This window comes from Rhagoletis pomonella, unplaced genomic scaffold (genome assembly GCF_013731165.1).
Source record: "Rhagoletis pomonella isolate Grant_MI unplaced genomic scaffold, Rhpom_1.0 Rhpom_scaffold_00012, whole genome shotgun sequence".
NCBI lineage: Eukaryota > Metazoa > Arthropoda > Insecta > Diptera > Tephritidae > Rhagoletis > Rhagoletis pomonella.
The window spans coordinates 13,461,632-13,476,504 of NW_023458566.1; positions in this window are offsets into that span (position 1 = coordinate 13,461,632).

Below are 14,873 nucleotides of genomic sequence, written 5' to 3' on the forward strand. Positions count from 1 at the left end.
TATGAAAAAAAAACCGCTAGAGCTGTCAGCAAAAATAAAGTATAAAATATCAATGCAATTTTTTAGCCGCTCAAAACGTGCAGTAATTTCACTAAAATTTTATAATCCTGTTAACTGCACAGAGGTGGCGACTTTTCAAAAAAAAAAATTTTTTAACATAGCACAATATTTCCATAAATTATCACTAGTCAACCTAATTGAAGTACATTATAACCCACGTAACCATGAAATTTTTTTTTTATTGCTACTCTATTTAAACCATATCCTTAAAATTATTTCCTATTATCCCGGTCAAGTTAGATATTCAAGGTTGCAGTAACTCGCATAAAGCTGAAAATCGGTTTCCAAGAACCCACATTTTTCCCATGAGTATAGTGTTGATTTCATATACATACATATCTCCATACCAAGTTCCAATATTCTAACACAAATAGTTCCAAATATTTTGGAGTTAGCAGATTTTATTTTCAATTATTTTAAGCGATTCTAAATACGACAACAATTATTTGCTTTCACCATCATGTTGAGATATTTTCCCCCTTTCAGTTAGTATCAAAATTTTATTTTGACCGAAAAGTGGACTTAGGAGCTTTTAGCGCGGCGGCGGCGGCGGCGGCGGCGGCGGCGCGACAATACACTCTTCAGCGAATGCATACCTATTTAGTAGCGTACCGACGGTAATTCATACCCAGTACCGGAAATATGGTTGTGGCACTGGTGCCTGGAGAGTTCGTAAGGCATTTAGAATTTAAGTGTACATTTTCAGAACGCTTGTTTTATTTTCAGTTCTTCTACTCAAAATTTTTAAATTGCAAAATTGAAATCATCTCACTTTTTCTTACCTTTCAGACCTTACAGTCTGCCTTTTTCATTTAATGAGGCATTGGCATACCCCTAGTTAGGTATTTTGATGCCAACGTGTTTCTAATTCCATGATAACAGTTTTTTTCTAAAACAAAAAAATTCCACCAACAGCCGATTAAGAACCAATAATGAAACAAAATTAAATTTTGTTGACTTTTATTTCTCCTTCATTTCTGCAAAATGATAAACGTAAATGTATCTAAAATGTCTCTATTTTGTACATACACATACATATGAATGTGTACACTGTACATGGAAGGAAGGAAAAATCAAAAGCCTGCAAAAGCAACACAATGAAATTATAGTAGATTCATGGTCTAGTCGTATAACTGTTGTCTAAAAAGTGAACTTAAAATTTTCTCTTTTCAATCAAATTAAGAACAAAATCAAAGTATTGGCCCTAAAATTTCATTGCAACTTCATTACGATTGGCTTTTTGGTAGTTGGTAGTAGAATGTGAATTCAATGGACAGTCAGTCCTACCTGCTTTAACATTTAAATTGAATTCATTCTTTCTTACTTTCATTACTGCAGTAATTGTTAAATACTTACATACAGAGTGAAGACAATGGGCCGTATGCATTAAAACTAAGCAATTGCTTTTACTTCAAATTTCGTACCTTTCACTTAAATTTATTTGAAAAACATCGAATGAAAGGTCTGAAATTTTAAGAAAAGGCATTTACATAGGTTTTGTGAATGCGGCCCATTGAGCGGGTAGCAGAGCAGAGTACTGCATCCATTGTATGTATTTATTTATATGTATGCGTTTGTATTTTCATGTCTGCCATAAATTTTATAGCGCATTGTTACATTGTCAGCAGTGATTTGCATATCCACCTACACCCACCCACCCAGGTTGGCAGGGTGAGTAGATAGATGTTAACCTCGCGTTGTCTCGACACTGTTGCAGTCACTCAGTCAGCCATTCAAGCAGACTGCATGACATTGAGACGTTTTCAGCTCTATTTTCGGGCTTTCAGCTTTAAATGCAAACAAGCTGTGACGCGTGGATATTATTCTACTACGAACCAATGCCACAGTTTAAAGAACATTTATTATTTTATTTTTTTATTTTTGGCACAGCAGCGTTACTTTAAATTAAATGTACAAATCTGTATGAAGCGCATAAGTACTCGCATGTGCATATGTATATGCATCGGTATATTGTGCTGTAGTGCAACATTATCACCAAAAAATTCAAAGTTGTTGAGCATTTACAGTACAAATTGCCTAAGAGTATTCGCGGCATTGCAATTTTATGTATAAAGTTTATTTGATCTGATTAACATAGAACGTAGTGTACGGGTATATTTGAATATTAATTTTTAAGTTTAGCATAAGGAAAAGGGGCATTTGAAATTTCCCATGTAAAAAAAACTTTGCTTTCATTTAAAATGTTATAACTTTTGAACCGTTAAAAAAAAAATTATCAAAAAAGGATACATATTTTGTCTAGCCATATTCTTGTAAGGCATTAAATCATCTAAAAAATGACCCTGGAGTTGGTTATCTTAAAGTATAAACAACTCGGAATTAACTGCAGTTGATCCGGATTAACTCGGACTCAATCCGGATCAACGCTGCCGTCTGTTTAAGCTTTTAGAGACGATTAAGAGTTTTAAAATTTAAATATGTTAATGATATTGCTGAACGAGATATAGCGTTGATACAAAATTATAATCGAACTTTGACGAAAGACGAAGAAAGAAAGCAGTTTCTTTTGCAAGTAACACAATTACATCGCCAGCAACATCGTTATCACAACAAACTCACTTTTATTAATTAAAAATATATATATATATTTATGTTTAACTCTCTCTTCTCTGACAAATCTAGTTTATAATCAAAATTTTCTATATATTCTATTATCTATTTTCTATATTTCTGCTTTCCTCGACATCGAGGGGCTATCCTAAGTATGTATAGTACATCAAATTAAAGCTCAAGCTGCAGTTGCAGCTGACCGTATTTGTCACAAAAGTAAAAAGTGGCAGAAAAGTCGTTAGTGAGCAATATAATCTGTTGAAAACTATTAACCAATTTTCCGTGGAATTGAAATTCTGAAATGTATACATAGGTATTATTCATAGTTTTCAAATATATTTCGGGAAAAAATAAAAATAATTGAGATCACTTTCTTTTTTAAACACCTAGAATCACTGACCAGATAAAGGATCATGAATGGCGATACAACTATTAAATTTATTGATGTGATTTTTGAATTCAATGATCCAAAAAATTTTTAAATCCTGAAGTTTAAATTCTTTATATTAGTAGGTATTTCTTTACTGTATTCACCCGAATTTCGGGGGTTATTACTAGTTTTTAATAAAAAAAATATTTTTAAATGTTGTTTACATGGAAAATTTCGATTGCCAGCCGACACCCTTTAAAATTTGAATACAAATTTTTCCAAATAGGAGAATTTTATTCTCAGTAAATAGGTCCTATTATGACCATAAATTCGTAAGGTTAGTTATTTCAGATCACCCTAATATATGTATCCATAGGCTTCTCGGAAACTGCTATAACGATTTTGTTGCAATTTTGTATTCAGATAACGTTTTGCATTTTAAGATTATCTGCATTGATGTTATCTCCGAACATAGGTATTTGTATAGGGTTGCCACCCATTTTTAATTAGTTACAAATTAAAAAAAAAAACACCATGAATAATACCATGAATTAATAAATGAAATGAAATGAAATGAAATGATATGGGTACCAAATGGGAATTATTTAAAAACCCCCAATTCAGAAATATGTTTGTGTCATTCCTTATACCTTAGGGTTGCCACTTATTTTCGATTTTACAAAATTTAACTGAAACAATTTAACATGGATATCAAATGGAAGGTATTTTTTAGAATTTAAATACAGAATTATTTTCCACGCGGGCTGCCACGTTGTAATACAAACTGTAAACGTACTAATGTAATCGAGCATATATATGTACGTATACATACGTATACACTAAAAGTGTGTACTCTCCATCCTGGTTGCCACCTAATTTTTAATGTAAGGTATTTATTAAATTTATTATTTGTCAACTCTTCTATTTATTTAAGTTTAACTTTAAAGTAATTACGGTTTTAGAGGTTAAGGGCCAAATTCACAGTGCGTAGTTAAATCAGAATCGGCAGTTAACTACAGATTTTCAGTACACTGTGAATTTGGCCCTTAAACGCACAAACATACATACATATGTATGTAGTAAAAATAAAGTTTTATTGACATTTATGTAAATAAATACATACATAAATCACTAGTCAACAGCTAAAAATAACTGACACTGCTAGTTTGCCCATTATCTTTTTTAATTTTCCAGTAAACCTCGAAAATGACAACTCGACAAACCGCACAATTGCAATTATGAGCGCTCATAAAAATGTAAGTCTGTACATTGAAAATTATTTTACATGTATCTATGTATATACGTATGTACAAGGAATGTCAATCCCGGGATCCGGGCCTTTTTAAGGTCCCGTAAATACCGGGATTCTTGGCAAATAATCCCGGGATTATCGGGATTTGTAATTTGCGCAGATAACAATAATGGAAACTCCTTTTCTTGACCAGTATTGGCTATATTTCTTTTTTTAATCAATAATTAATATTTTTTTTATAAATGTCTAGCTCATTATACACATAACACCGCGCGATAGTAAATTTTAAACACAAATATCAATATATTCGCGAAACCAGTTGCCAAATATAGTAAAATTGCGTTTTTAGTTTTTTCACTCTGACGTCAGTAATTCAAAAATGATTTTAAAAATTCAGAGAAATGTGCTTAGAGAAAAAGTCAAGTTAAAGAGGAAATCCTTTAGAGTTTAAAGAGATTCAAGTTTTTGGTGAGGAAGGACTGGTAATTATTGAAATTGTCTTTTTTAAATTTTATCCTTGAAATTTCGCAATATTTGTTTTTGAAAAAATTATAAGTTAAGGACTTATACAAACTCGATAACATCCTCGAATTTCGTCCTTCTAACTTAATCAGCTTAAGAAATTGCCTATTCATTCTAATGAATCCAAAAAATTTTAGTTTGTTTAAATTCTAAAGAAATTTCCTCTCGCATTTGGTACCCAACTTTTTATTCTAAATTGCATTGAATTTTTGAAATAATTTTTGGAATAACAAAGTCCTTTAACATAAATCGTAACGTCAAAGAGGAAAAATAAATAACGCCACTTTAAATAAAAAAGCAGGTTTCAAATCCATTTATTTATTATTATTTATTTTATAATAGGAGAGCTTCTCAAACAATATATAGTAGAAGCATTTTTTCGATTTAAGTTGTTGAAAAGTAATGAATGTCTAAAACCCGGGACTAATCCCGAAAATTCCGGAATCGGAGAAGCTGAAAAGTTAACATCCCTAGTATGTACCCATTTATATTTCCATACTTACCTACTTGCAGGTATGTAGTAGGCCCTCCAATTGTACGAACTATCAGCAGTTGCTCAATGCATATTTACAACTTACGACTTTCACTTCTGGCGTTTTCTGTTTCTTCAATTTTTCTTTCTTACTTAGCCTGCGAGTGGGTCAAATGGGCCTCGTCACCATGGCACTACTCTGTGGGTCTGTGGCGGAGGCTGTGCGGTGTGTAGCGGCACTTAATTAGTCTAAGCGATGCCGCCACTTTGGGTTTGTGGTTTTGCGCCGCTTAATTAGGCAAACTACTAGACTTACTTACTTACAACCACACATACATACACATACATACATACATAAACACATATTTTATATGTACATAACAGTGAATATAAATAGAGAAATATACGCATGTATCTATATACATACATAACTACATACATACAAAGTGAGTGATGGCTTTTCAGCTTGGCTGTTGTTGGACTGTTGAAGTGACAGACTTGGCTTGATGGGCATTTAACTTGTGACCCCGAAGATGAAGCGTTGACCAACCAACTGCATAGCTTTGTTGGTGTTGGCGGCGGTTGGTGCAATGAGGAAGCACGCAACATGAAGGGAACGCAAATATGCATTAAACTTGGTGACAAGGAGACAGGTGAATAATTTGTTAGGAGGTAACTTAACATTATCGTTGATTAGGGAAGTTCTCTGTAATTATTGAGTTGGATACGGAAGTATGAATTGTAAACATTTCAGCATACAATGATGGTGTATGTAAATTAGTCAGCCTGTGACACGCCTATGAGTACATAAATAGCGATTAATGCATTCGTTATGTTTAGCAAACATTAAGGGCCGGTTACTCAGTGTCTGGTTAACACTAATCTTCGGTTAAACATAGTTATCGTCGTTACCGACTCCCTGATATATGCATGGAGTCGCAGACGTCGATAACGATGTTTAATCGCAGATTAATGTTAACCTGGCATTGAGTGACCCGCCCTAAGATTGTTCTGAGGATTATGCGCCAAATATCCTTACGCTACCAAATTTTACTGAGCTAACTTGGAACTTATTATTATAACTAAGAACTGGAGAGAGGATTTAGAGGATGGAGAAAGAAGGCGCATTCATTGCTCCTCTGCATGTTTACCAAACTCTTTTCGAATCCTAGTGGTTTGTTGAGGAAAAGAGTTTAGCTTGTTCCTTAGGGTGGTCCAAAGAAAGTAAAGCCTGTATTTTAATTCTCTCACTCCCATGATTATTCGATATGGAAAAAATATTCCCTTGTTTTTTTTTTTTATTCAACAAATATTTAGAGGTCGCTCAAAGCGCGTTGTCCATGTATTTAATGTGGCGAAAATACAATTTTTCGTTGAAATTGAATAGAATTCTAGAAAATCAATATTTTTCAATCGGAAAACTCTGTTTCTCTTCAGAAGACTTCAAGGAATAATAGCCGATTGTATGTATAACCATTTTTTAATGCAAACCATTTTTATGGGTCACCCAAAAACCCCAAGAAATATAAAATCGTTATTATTCTTTGAAGTCTCCTGAAGAGAAACAGAGTTTTCCGATTGAAATACATACAGTATGTGGAAAAAATATGTTTCTAATGTGGGTATATCGTCACTAGACACGAATAAAGGCGCGAGCTCAAAAGTTGACGGCGAAAAAAGACGCATAAAAAACTTTAGCGTCAAAAACTCTTAACATACTTCGCCGAAATTTTTCATAAGCATCTTTTTTCGCAAAATTTTTTTACGCGTCTTTTCTCGCCGTCAAAACACTTAGTTAATATTCACAGTGGCCCCAGTTTCGCAGTGACATTTTTGCAAGTCAATTTGACATTTCTCTGGATAAATATTTATCCAATTTATGCATTCTCTCAACTGTCGCAACTTTTGAGGCGTTGTTTCAGCAAAACGAATTTTAATTATTGCAAAAGGGTTCTCTATTGGAGAGAGATCAGCACTTTGCGGTGGCCATTTTAAAATACATAGTAATATTTTTCTTAAAGAGATATTCCACAACCTTTTTTGCGGTGTGAATAGGAGCAAAATACAAAATGGTCACCAAAATGTCACCAATTAGTCGCTTCCCTTCGGGGATAGCCGTCTTTTCTTGGATCTTTATATAGACATCTGCATTAACTTCTCCTTCCAAAACGATTATATCGCCCGTACCTTGAGCACAGAGATATCCCCACACCATTAAACCTTTGTCTACTGCCATGCCATGTAATTACTTGATTTGGGCTACAGGACATGTTCCACGTTAAAATGCATCCTATTTTTCATATTTGCATGGCTAACAAGGAATTTTGCGTGCCGCCCGCCCATACTTTCATTCAATCAAAAAATTTGCCAACTACTTCTTCACTCAAATAAGGCATACCCTTATGTTCATACTTACGTATAGTCGTATGAAACGCAAAGTCACATATCGATGGTCCTCTGCAATAATGACACAATTCCAAAAATAAAAAACCCGTACTACTTTAAAGTGTGTAATGTCTCTTTAAACCTCGTCTAATCCATGTCCAAGTAGTGAGGATTACTAAATGAAGTATTAAGGATTTGAAATGAATTAGACAAGGAATTTTTGAATTTTAACTTGTGTCGTTATTGCAGACGATCATCGATATGTATGTATGTACACATGAACGTGTGTAACTACGAGATAGTAGTTCTGGTACTGACAGACATGCCGATTGACAATCTATTCCAGGAGCTAATTACTTATTGCTACAACAAATCACTAGACAAGGTTTGCCGGCAATGTATGTGTATGTGTTTAAATATGGTACATATGTATGTATGTACAAATGTATTGTATGTGTATGTAGATGTTACCAGTTATGGACCCACTATTGACATGTCACTTTTAAATGACATATCTTGCCATTAAATTAGCAATGTTGAAAGGCTTTCATGTTGCATCAATTTCGATATTTTTGGAAATATTAATACTCGTACATAATGCATAAGTACATACTCCTACTTGCCTATTGCGATTATCCAATTAATAGTCATTCAAAGAAAAATTAGCGGCTTTGTTTGGTAATCATTTTATTAGGGGGTCTTTGGATCTGCCATTTTTTTGATTTTTTTTTGATAAGGATCATATACAAATACATATCCATACATTCGTCAAAATTTGATTGCATCGCAAATGAGAGCATGAATGAAGTCTCTCTCTCTTGTCTACAGCGGCATTCATTCAGTAGATGCACAGTTTGCACATTACACCTAAACAAAAAAAATCTATTTAATGAAATTTCAACTATTTAAGTGTTGCTAGTTTATTGGCAGCAAATTTAGCCTGGACGCTATTCCTTTATATATTTGCATTTTCCGACAGGAGATGTTCCCTTAAATAAATAACTCAATCGGCAGCTGCCCAGGGAGCCAATTCTCCTTCTGTGTTGTTGTGTTGTGTACAAAAATGTTTCACTTTGGTTTCACTTTATGTTTTCATTACTTCACTGAGCTGCAAAAAGCGATTCCTATTCATGCTGTGAAAACTGTTTGCTGAATGACATGTGAAATTGTGCTGAGTGTTTTTTTTTTTGGTGCTGAATGTTATCTTTTGACAGTTAAAATCGAGCCTGCCTTTTTACATACAAACTAGTAATTTTTAGCAAAAAAAAAACCGACTTCAACTCCCATATAAAAAAAATATATATATATATCTATCTGATGATCCGCTGATCGGATCTTAACCAGATTAGTATGGGCCCACCTCTGAGATACTACCTTTCCGATGCAAAAAGAATTATCGAAATCGGTTGACGTGGTCCAAAGTTATGCGGTAACATACATAAAAAATAAAATAAAAATAAAATATTCCGACGAACTGATAACCTCCTCCTTTTTTGGAAGTCGGTTAAAAATAGTTCATGTTGTTTGTAGTGAAAATGTTTCACATCGCGTGACAAAATTTAATATTTTCGAAATTCATAAAAGGAACAAAATCTGCCATGCAGGTTATTAAAGGTATTCTATTGACATAACTGGCATTTTTTAGTAGCGGGAATAAAAGAAGAAAATTTGTTTTTTTTTTTTAAATAAAATTTTTCTAAAAACAATTGTTATTACATATTTATAATAATTTGCCGTGGTTTTTGTTTTTATATGAGAACCCGTTAATATTTGTCTACCAGAGTGCCCGCTATCTGTCATCGTTTAGCAGAAATAAATTTTTTTCAATGTCATACTCGAAAATGTAAAGTGCTAATAAGATGGACAAATATAGGAACATTTCCAAAATATTTGTATGCCAGTATAGAGATTGCATTCACTTGTGGCTAGCTGATTAAGTTAAGTGACATTTTGACTATTTTTATTCTGCTTATTTAACGTTTATTATTTTAAAAAAAAGTCTACATTATATATATAACCACCTGCAGCATATAAATCCACATTTCAAACCTTTTACAATTGTAATTCAACAAAGTCCACCAATTCCAAAAATTTTAAACTTTTCATTCGGGATTTTTAGAAAATTTTTCAACCAAATTGTTGCAAAACTAGATGTGTGACTTCCGTCCGCAGCGATTAGATATACTTGATGCAATATAATTTCAATATGACATCATTTTTTTTTTTTAGAAATAAATTTTCCATCGATAAACTATTCATTAGTAACATACATTTTTCACATCAAATCTCGCCAGTTCATCTAGTAAGTAAAAGTAACGGCACTCATATTCCGCTTTGAACTAATTGCTTTTGTACACTTTTCAAAATTGAAATTTCAAATTTTCACCATTCATTAAAATGTCTATTCATTTAGATAAGATTGATTAACGGCGGACAGGCTAGTAAATAACTATTATTTTCATTTAATATGTATCTGCAGCTTATTCACAGGCAGTATTTAATAGATTACAGGCTGTTGATTAAGCCACCATTGTTACTACCGTTGGGAAAATAATGCCTATAACTTGCAATAGTCAGTCACTTATGTAAATTTAAAAAAAAAAACCAACTTTGTAAAATTTAATGCACTTTAGTTAATTACTTTTTCTCCTCGCAAATAACAGTAATTTCATATGCATATATATTAGATTGAATATTACAATGCAAATATTTAAATTTTATTTAAAATATAATTTATGTATTTGGAAATTTTGTAACGAAAATATAAAACAAACTACAACTCTCAGAAATCTTGGACTTAAAAATAGTTGAAGTGCTTATGCTTATTTGCATATAAACAGTAAGTAGTTATGTGTGTACATTAGGGTGGTCCAAAAGAAAGTAAAGTATTTCAATAAAACATTTTTCTCCCCAAATAAAACACATGGAAAACTTTGAGCGCTTTGAGCGACGTCTAAATATTTTTTGGTTTCCAAATTAAAAAAAAAAAAACAGGGATATATTTTATTTTGATATAGAAGAATCCTGGGTGGGGTAAAATTTCGATTTTATTTATTTTGGACCACACAAATGTACATTTGCACTCAATTGATTATTTAATAGCAAGTACGAATAAGTAGCCACAAATTATTACATTTTTTATAGAGGAAAATTTCTTTTGCATATCCGCGCTCTTTCTGAAAAATCTTCATGAAATATTCAAATTTAAGCGGAGCTCACCTGATTGTACTATTAAACTAAGTAAGCACTTACTGCAAACTATCAAATACCGGTTGAGGACGTAATAATTGCCGTTTGCTCAAATTTTTTAAAATATAAAATAACGATTGCAATTAAATAATTTTAAAATTACACTGTGCAACAATTTTCAAAAAGTTGGAGGTAATGGGAATCGGACCAACAACATTTGATTAAGCTAGTCAAATAATGAAAAAGTACCAAAGGATTTGAAAAAGTTGATTACCAATTCTTTTTTATCTTTATTGTAATTTCGTTTTTTCAGGTATAATTTCTTGAAAAAAATAAAAATAAAAATAAATATACAAACACATTTTCCAAAATTAGCAGAGCGGGAAGGGGAGGGATGGGAGGAGTTTGGTATTTTTATTATATATTTATGTATGTATGTACAGTGAAAGCTCCCATAGACGGACGCTCTCATAAGCGGACATCTCCTTTAAGCGGACACATCCTTGGGAACAATTTTTTGTTTTTTCCATACAAAATGCTACTTTACCGAAGAGGGCAATGAGATTTGTCGGTAGAAAAGAAAATGCCATAAATTTGAATTTATTTTCCATTCATTCTGTTTTTATCTATTGAAGGATGAATATTATTTTAATTTAGGAACCGGCAATTAAATTTTTTTAAATTTGAATTTTAGGCTGCGTTTCTTTATACATTCCGGATAAACCCATTTCACAACCAGAATAAACAGAATGCCATTGAAATATACGTTTACATATCATCAGGAACGTTCTAAAGAATAAGTAAACAAAAAAGTTTATTCCAAACGTTCAGAATGAATAAAGAAATGCAGCGTTAATATTTTATCCGAAATTCCCATAAGCGGACAAAACGTAAGTAACCATCCGCTTATGGTAGCTTTCACTGTACATACATGCAATTTGTGAGCAAAACCAGAAACAAAAATCATTGTAATTGTTTATTTTTATACCGGAGTGCACTTGTGCACAAGGGTATATTAATTTTGTTCACATAACGGTTGTTTGTAACAGCCAAAACGAATCGAGATAGATATAGACAAATGTATACATAAATGATCAGAATGAATAGAGAAGTCGATTAATCGGTGACTGTCTGCCCGTCCGTCCGTCCATCCGTCCGTCTGTGCACACGATAACTCGAGTAAAAATTGAGATATCTCAACGAAATTCGGTACGATTGCCCCAAGGTAGCTTGGTATTGAAAATGGGCGCTCAAATCCCATATAACGGTAATTTAGAGAAAAAAAACAAAATTTTCGTTAAATCAGTAAATACAGAAGCTATTTTATTCAAAATTGATGTTTGCAATAACCCTTTAATAAAAAACATGTTTATGATAAAATTTTGGAAAATGAGCGTGATACCGCCAACATATAACTATATAAGTTTGTCTGATTATTCAAGTATAACTAAACATACTATCGAAATTGTTAGAAATAGGGGTAAAACCACTCTTCTTACCATGTAACGGTAGTTTTCAGAAAGGTAAAAAACTATATTTAATACTTGCGCTGGGTATTTAATGTTCGGCTCCGCCCGCACTTAGACTTTTTTATACTTGTTTTAATTAAATTTCTATGCAAAAAATTCTCAGCCGGAACTGGCTCAATTCTAATTTTAAATACAAAACGTATTGTACAAAAAAAATTACATTAATCGCAAAGTGTAAAGCTGTGTTTTTATGTAATTTAGAATTGAATCAGTACGAACAAACTTTTAATCTAAAACATTATTTTTCGCATAACTTAGAAACTGATGTGAACATAAATTTTGTTTTGCTACACGGATAATAAATTGTGTAGCATTGAACGGGAGCGCGATTCAGACAAATGAAACCGAAGGAATGCAATAAAGATTAATGTATTCGAGTGATTTAAATAATAAACAGATGCAATTACACGATGCTGGCGTGTAACTGGTTTTTTTTTCTGTAAAAAAATTCTCCATTTCCACTAAGAATAAGATTAGGATAGGTTGGGCTAAGAGTTAGCAACAAAAGACTAATATAAATAATAAATTAATCTTCTTGCTTGACAAGTTCGATTGCACGCATGCGCACAACTTATTTGCATAGAAAATGTATTCTAGTGTTTTTAATTAACAAGGGACCGAGAAGGCGGATTCCTAAAATAATTCAGAAGACCAACAAACTAGTAAAACTTGTCTGTAAAACATTTTTTATAACTGAATGTCCAAAATTTCAATATAGTGCCTTTCCTAAATGAATAGCTTTTTATTTTGTGAGCGCACATCTAACTATCTTATAATGTTACGTGCCTACTTAGATATGTGCATTAGGCATATGACTTTTTTTCTAATATTAAATATACTTAAGAGGAGAGGATGAGGAATGTTGAAAAATAGCGTTTTTGTCAAAGTTTGTTAAAAAACAGAAGTTCTCTTGTTAAATATATATTTTGAGAGCAGTCCTTAACATTAAAATTTAGACGTTGATTTCTGTTGTCCATGTACACAGAAGCAAATTTAATTTTTTTTTATTTTGTTTTAAATTAAATGTATCGGATTGAATGATAGTTATATATTTTTAATGAAATTGGAGGCTGTAAAACAAAGTCTGCTATGATTTTTCCACAAACTCACTATTCCAAAAGTTATTCAAGTTTAAAGTTGACAATTTATTTATATGGACGAAAGATACAACAAAAAAAAATTGCCAAAAATCAACGGTATTTTGTAGCCACTTCAAATTTGCAATTTGTTATACTGGAATTAAATGGTCCACAAAACTGTATACCTAAAAATTCTCTAAAATTTCTGAGTAAGTATTGTGAAATTTTGATGAAACTTTGCTGATATTTTTTTTTAAAAAGTTAAAAACTAAGCTATAAGTTAAAAAAAAACGTTAATTTTACCTTGCATACAATTTAGAGCAGTGACATACATATGTACATATGTATATTAGGGCGCCTTGATTTGTATGGATGAAAAAAAAATTAAAAATTGGATAGCAAAAACGTAATCTACATTAAATTCTAAGAAAATTCTCTGAAGAAACCATGGGTCTAAAATCAAACCCTAATTCGCGCCTCTCGACTTGATAAATGTTTCTTTTTTTTTTGTCAGTACAAAATTTTATTCCGGAGTTCCATGCGGAATTTTTTTGCTAAATTTTGACAAAAGGGTTATTTTTGTTGGCTTATCATCATGTATCATACTCTCCTCATACATACATAGTTAGTTGATTTTAATATTAGAAAAAGTGCATGTGCCTAATGTGCATATACATACATACCTACATATGTAACTGCATTTGAGGTATGCATGTAAATATTTACTTAATTCGATGATTGCGCAATTTATAACAATTTTTACATTTTTACGACTACGTACTTATACAAATATTGTGTAATTATAATTATTTCTACGTTGATATAAACAGCAATGATTATTTACCTAGTAAAATCATTCACAAATTACGTGCTCGTTGACAATTTTAGAAAATTCGAGTAATAGCATACATTTTTTATAATACTTTCACATAGATATGTACATATATTTAGGTACATAAATATGTAGATATTGAAAAATTTGCCGTATAAAACTAATAGATTGGCGAGTTATATAAATATTTATGTCAGTAGGTAGGTACATATGTACATTAGGGTGGTCCAAAATAAGTAAAGTCGAAATTTTAATGCTCTCTCATCCCCTAGGATTGTTCTGTATCGAAAAAATATACCCCTATTTTTTTATAAAAAAATATTTAGAGATCGCTCAAAGCGCTCAAAATCTTCCATTTATTTTATTTGGGGAACAAAAAACGTTACGTGGGTGGAAATGGTATAGAATTCTTAAAAATCAATATTTTTCGATCGGAAAACTCTGGTTCTCTTCAGAAGACTGCCAATAACAATACCCAATTATTTATTTAACCATTTTTAATACTAAAGATTTTCTTATTTATCCCCCATTGCATTTTGTGGCACTTTTAGGGGTTTTAGCGGACCTGTAAAATATAGCTACTATGAGAAAATGGTATACAAAAAATAGTAG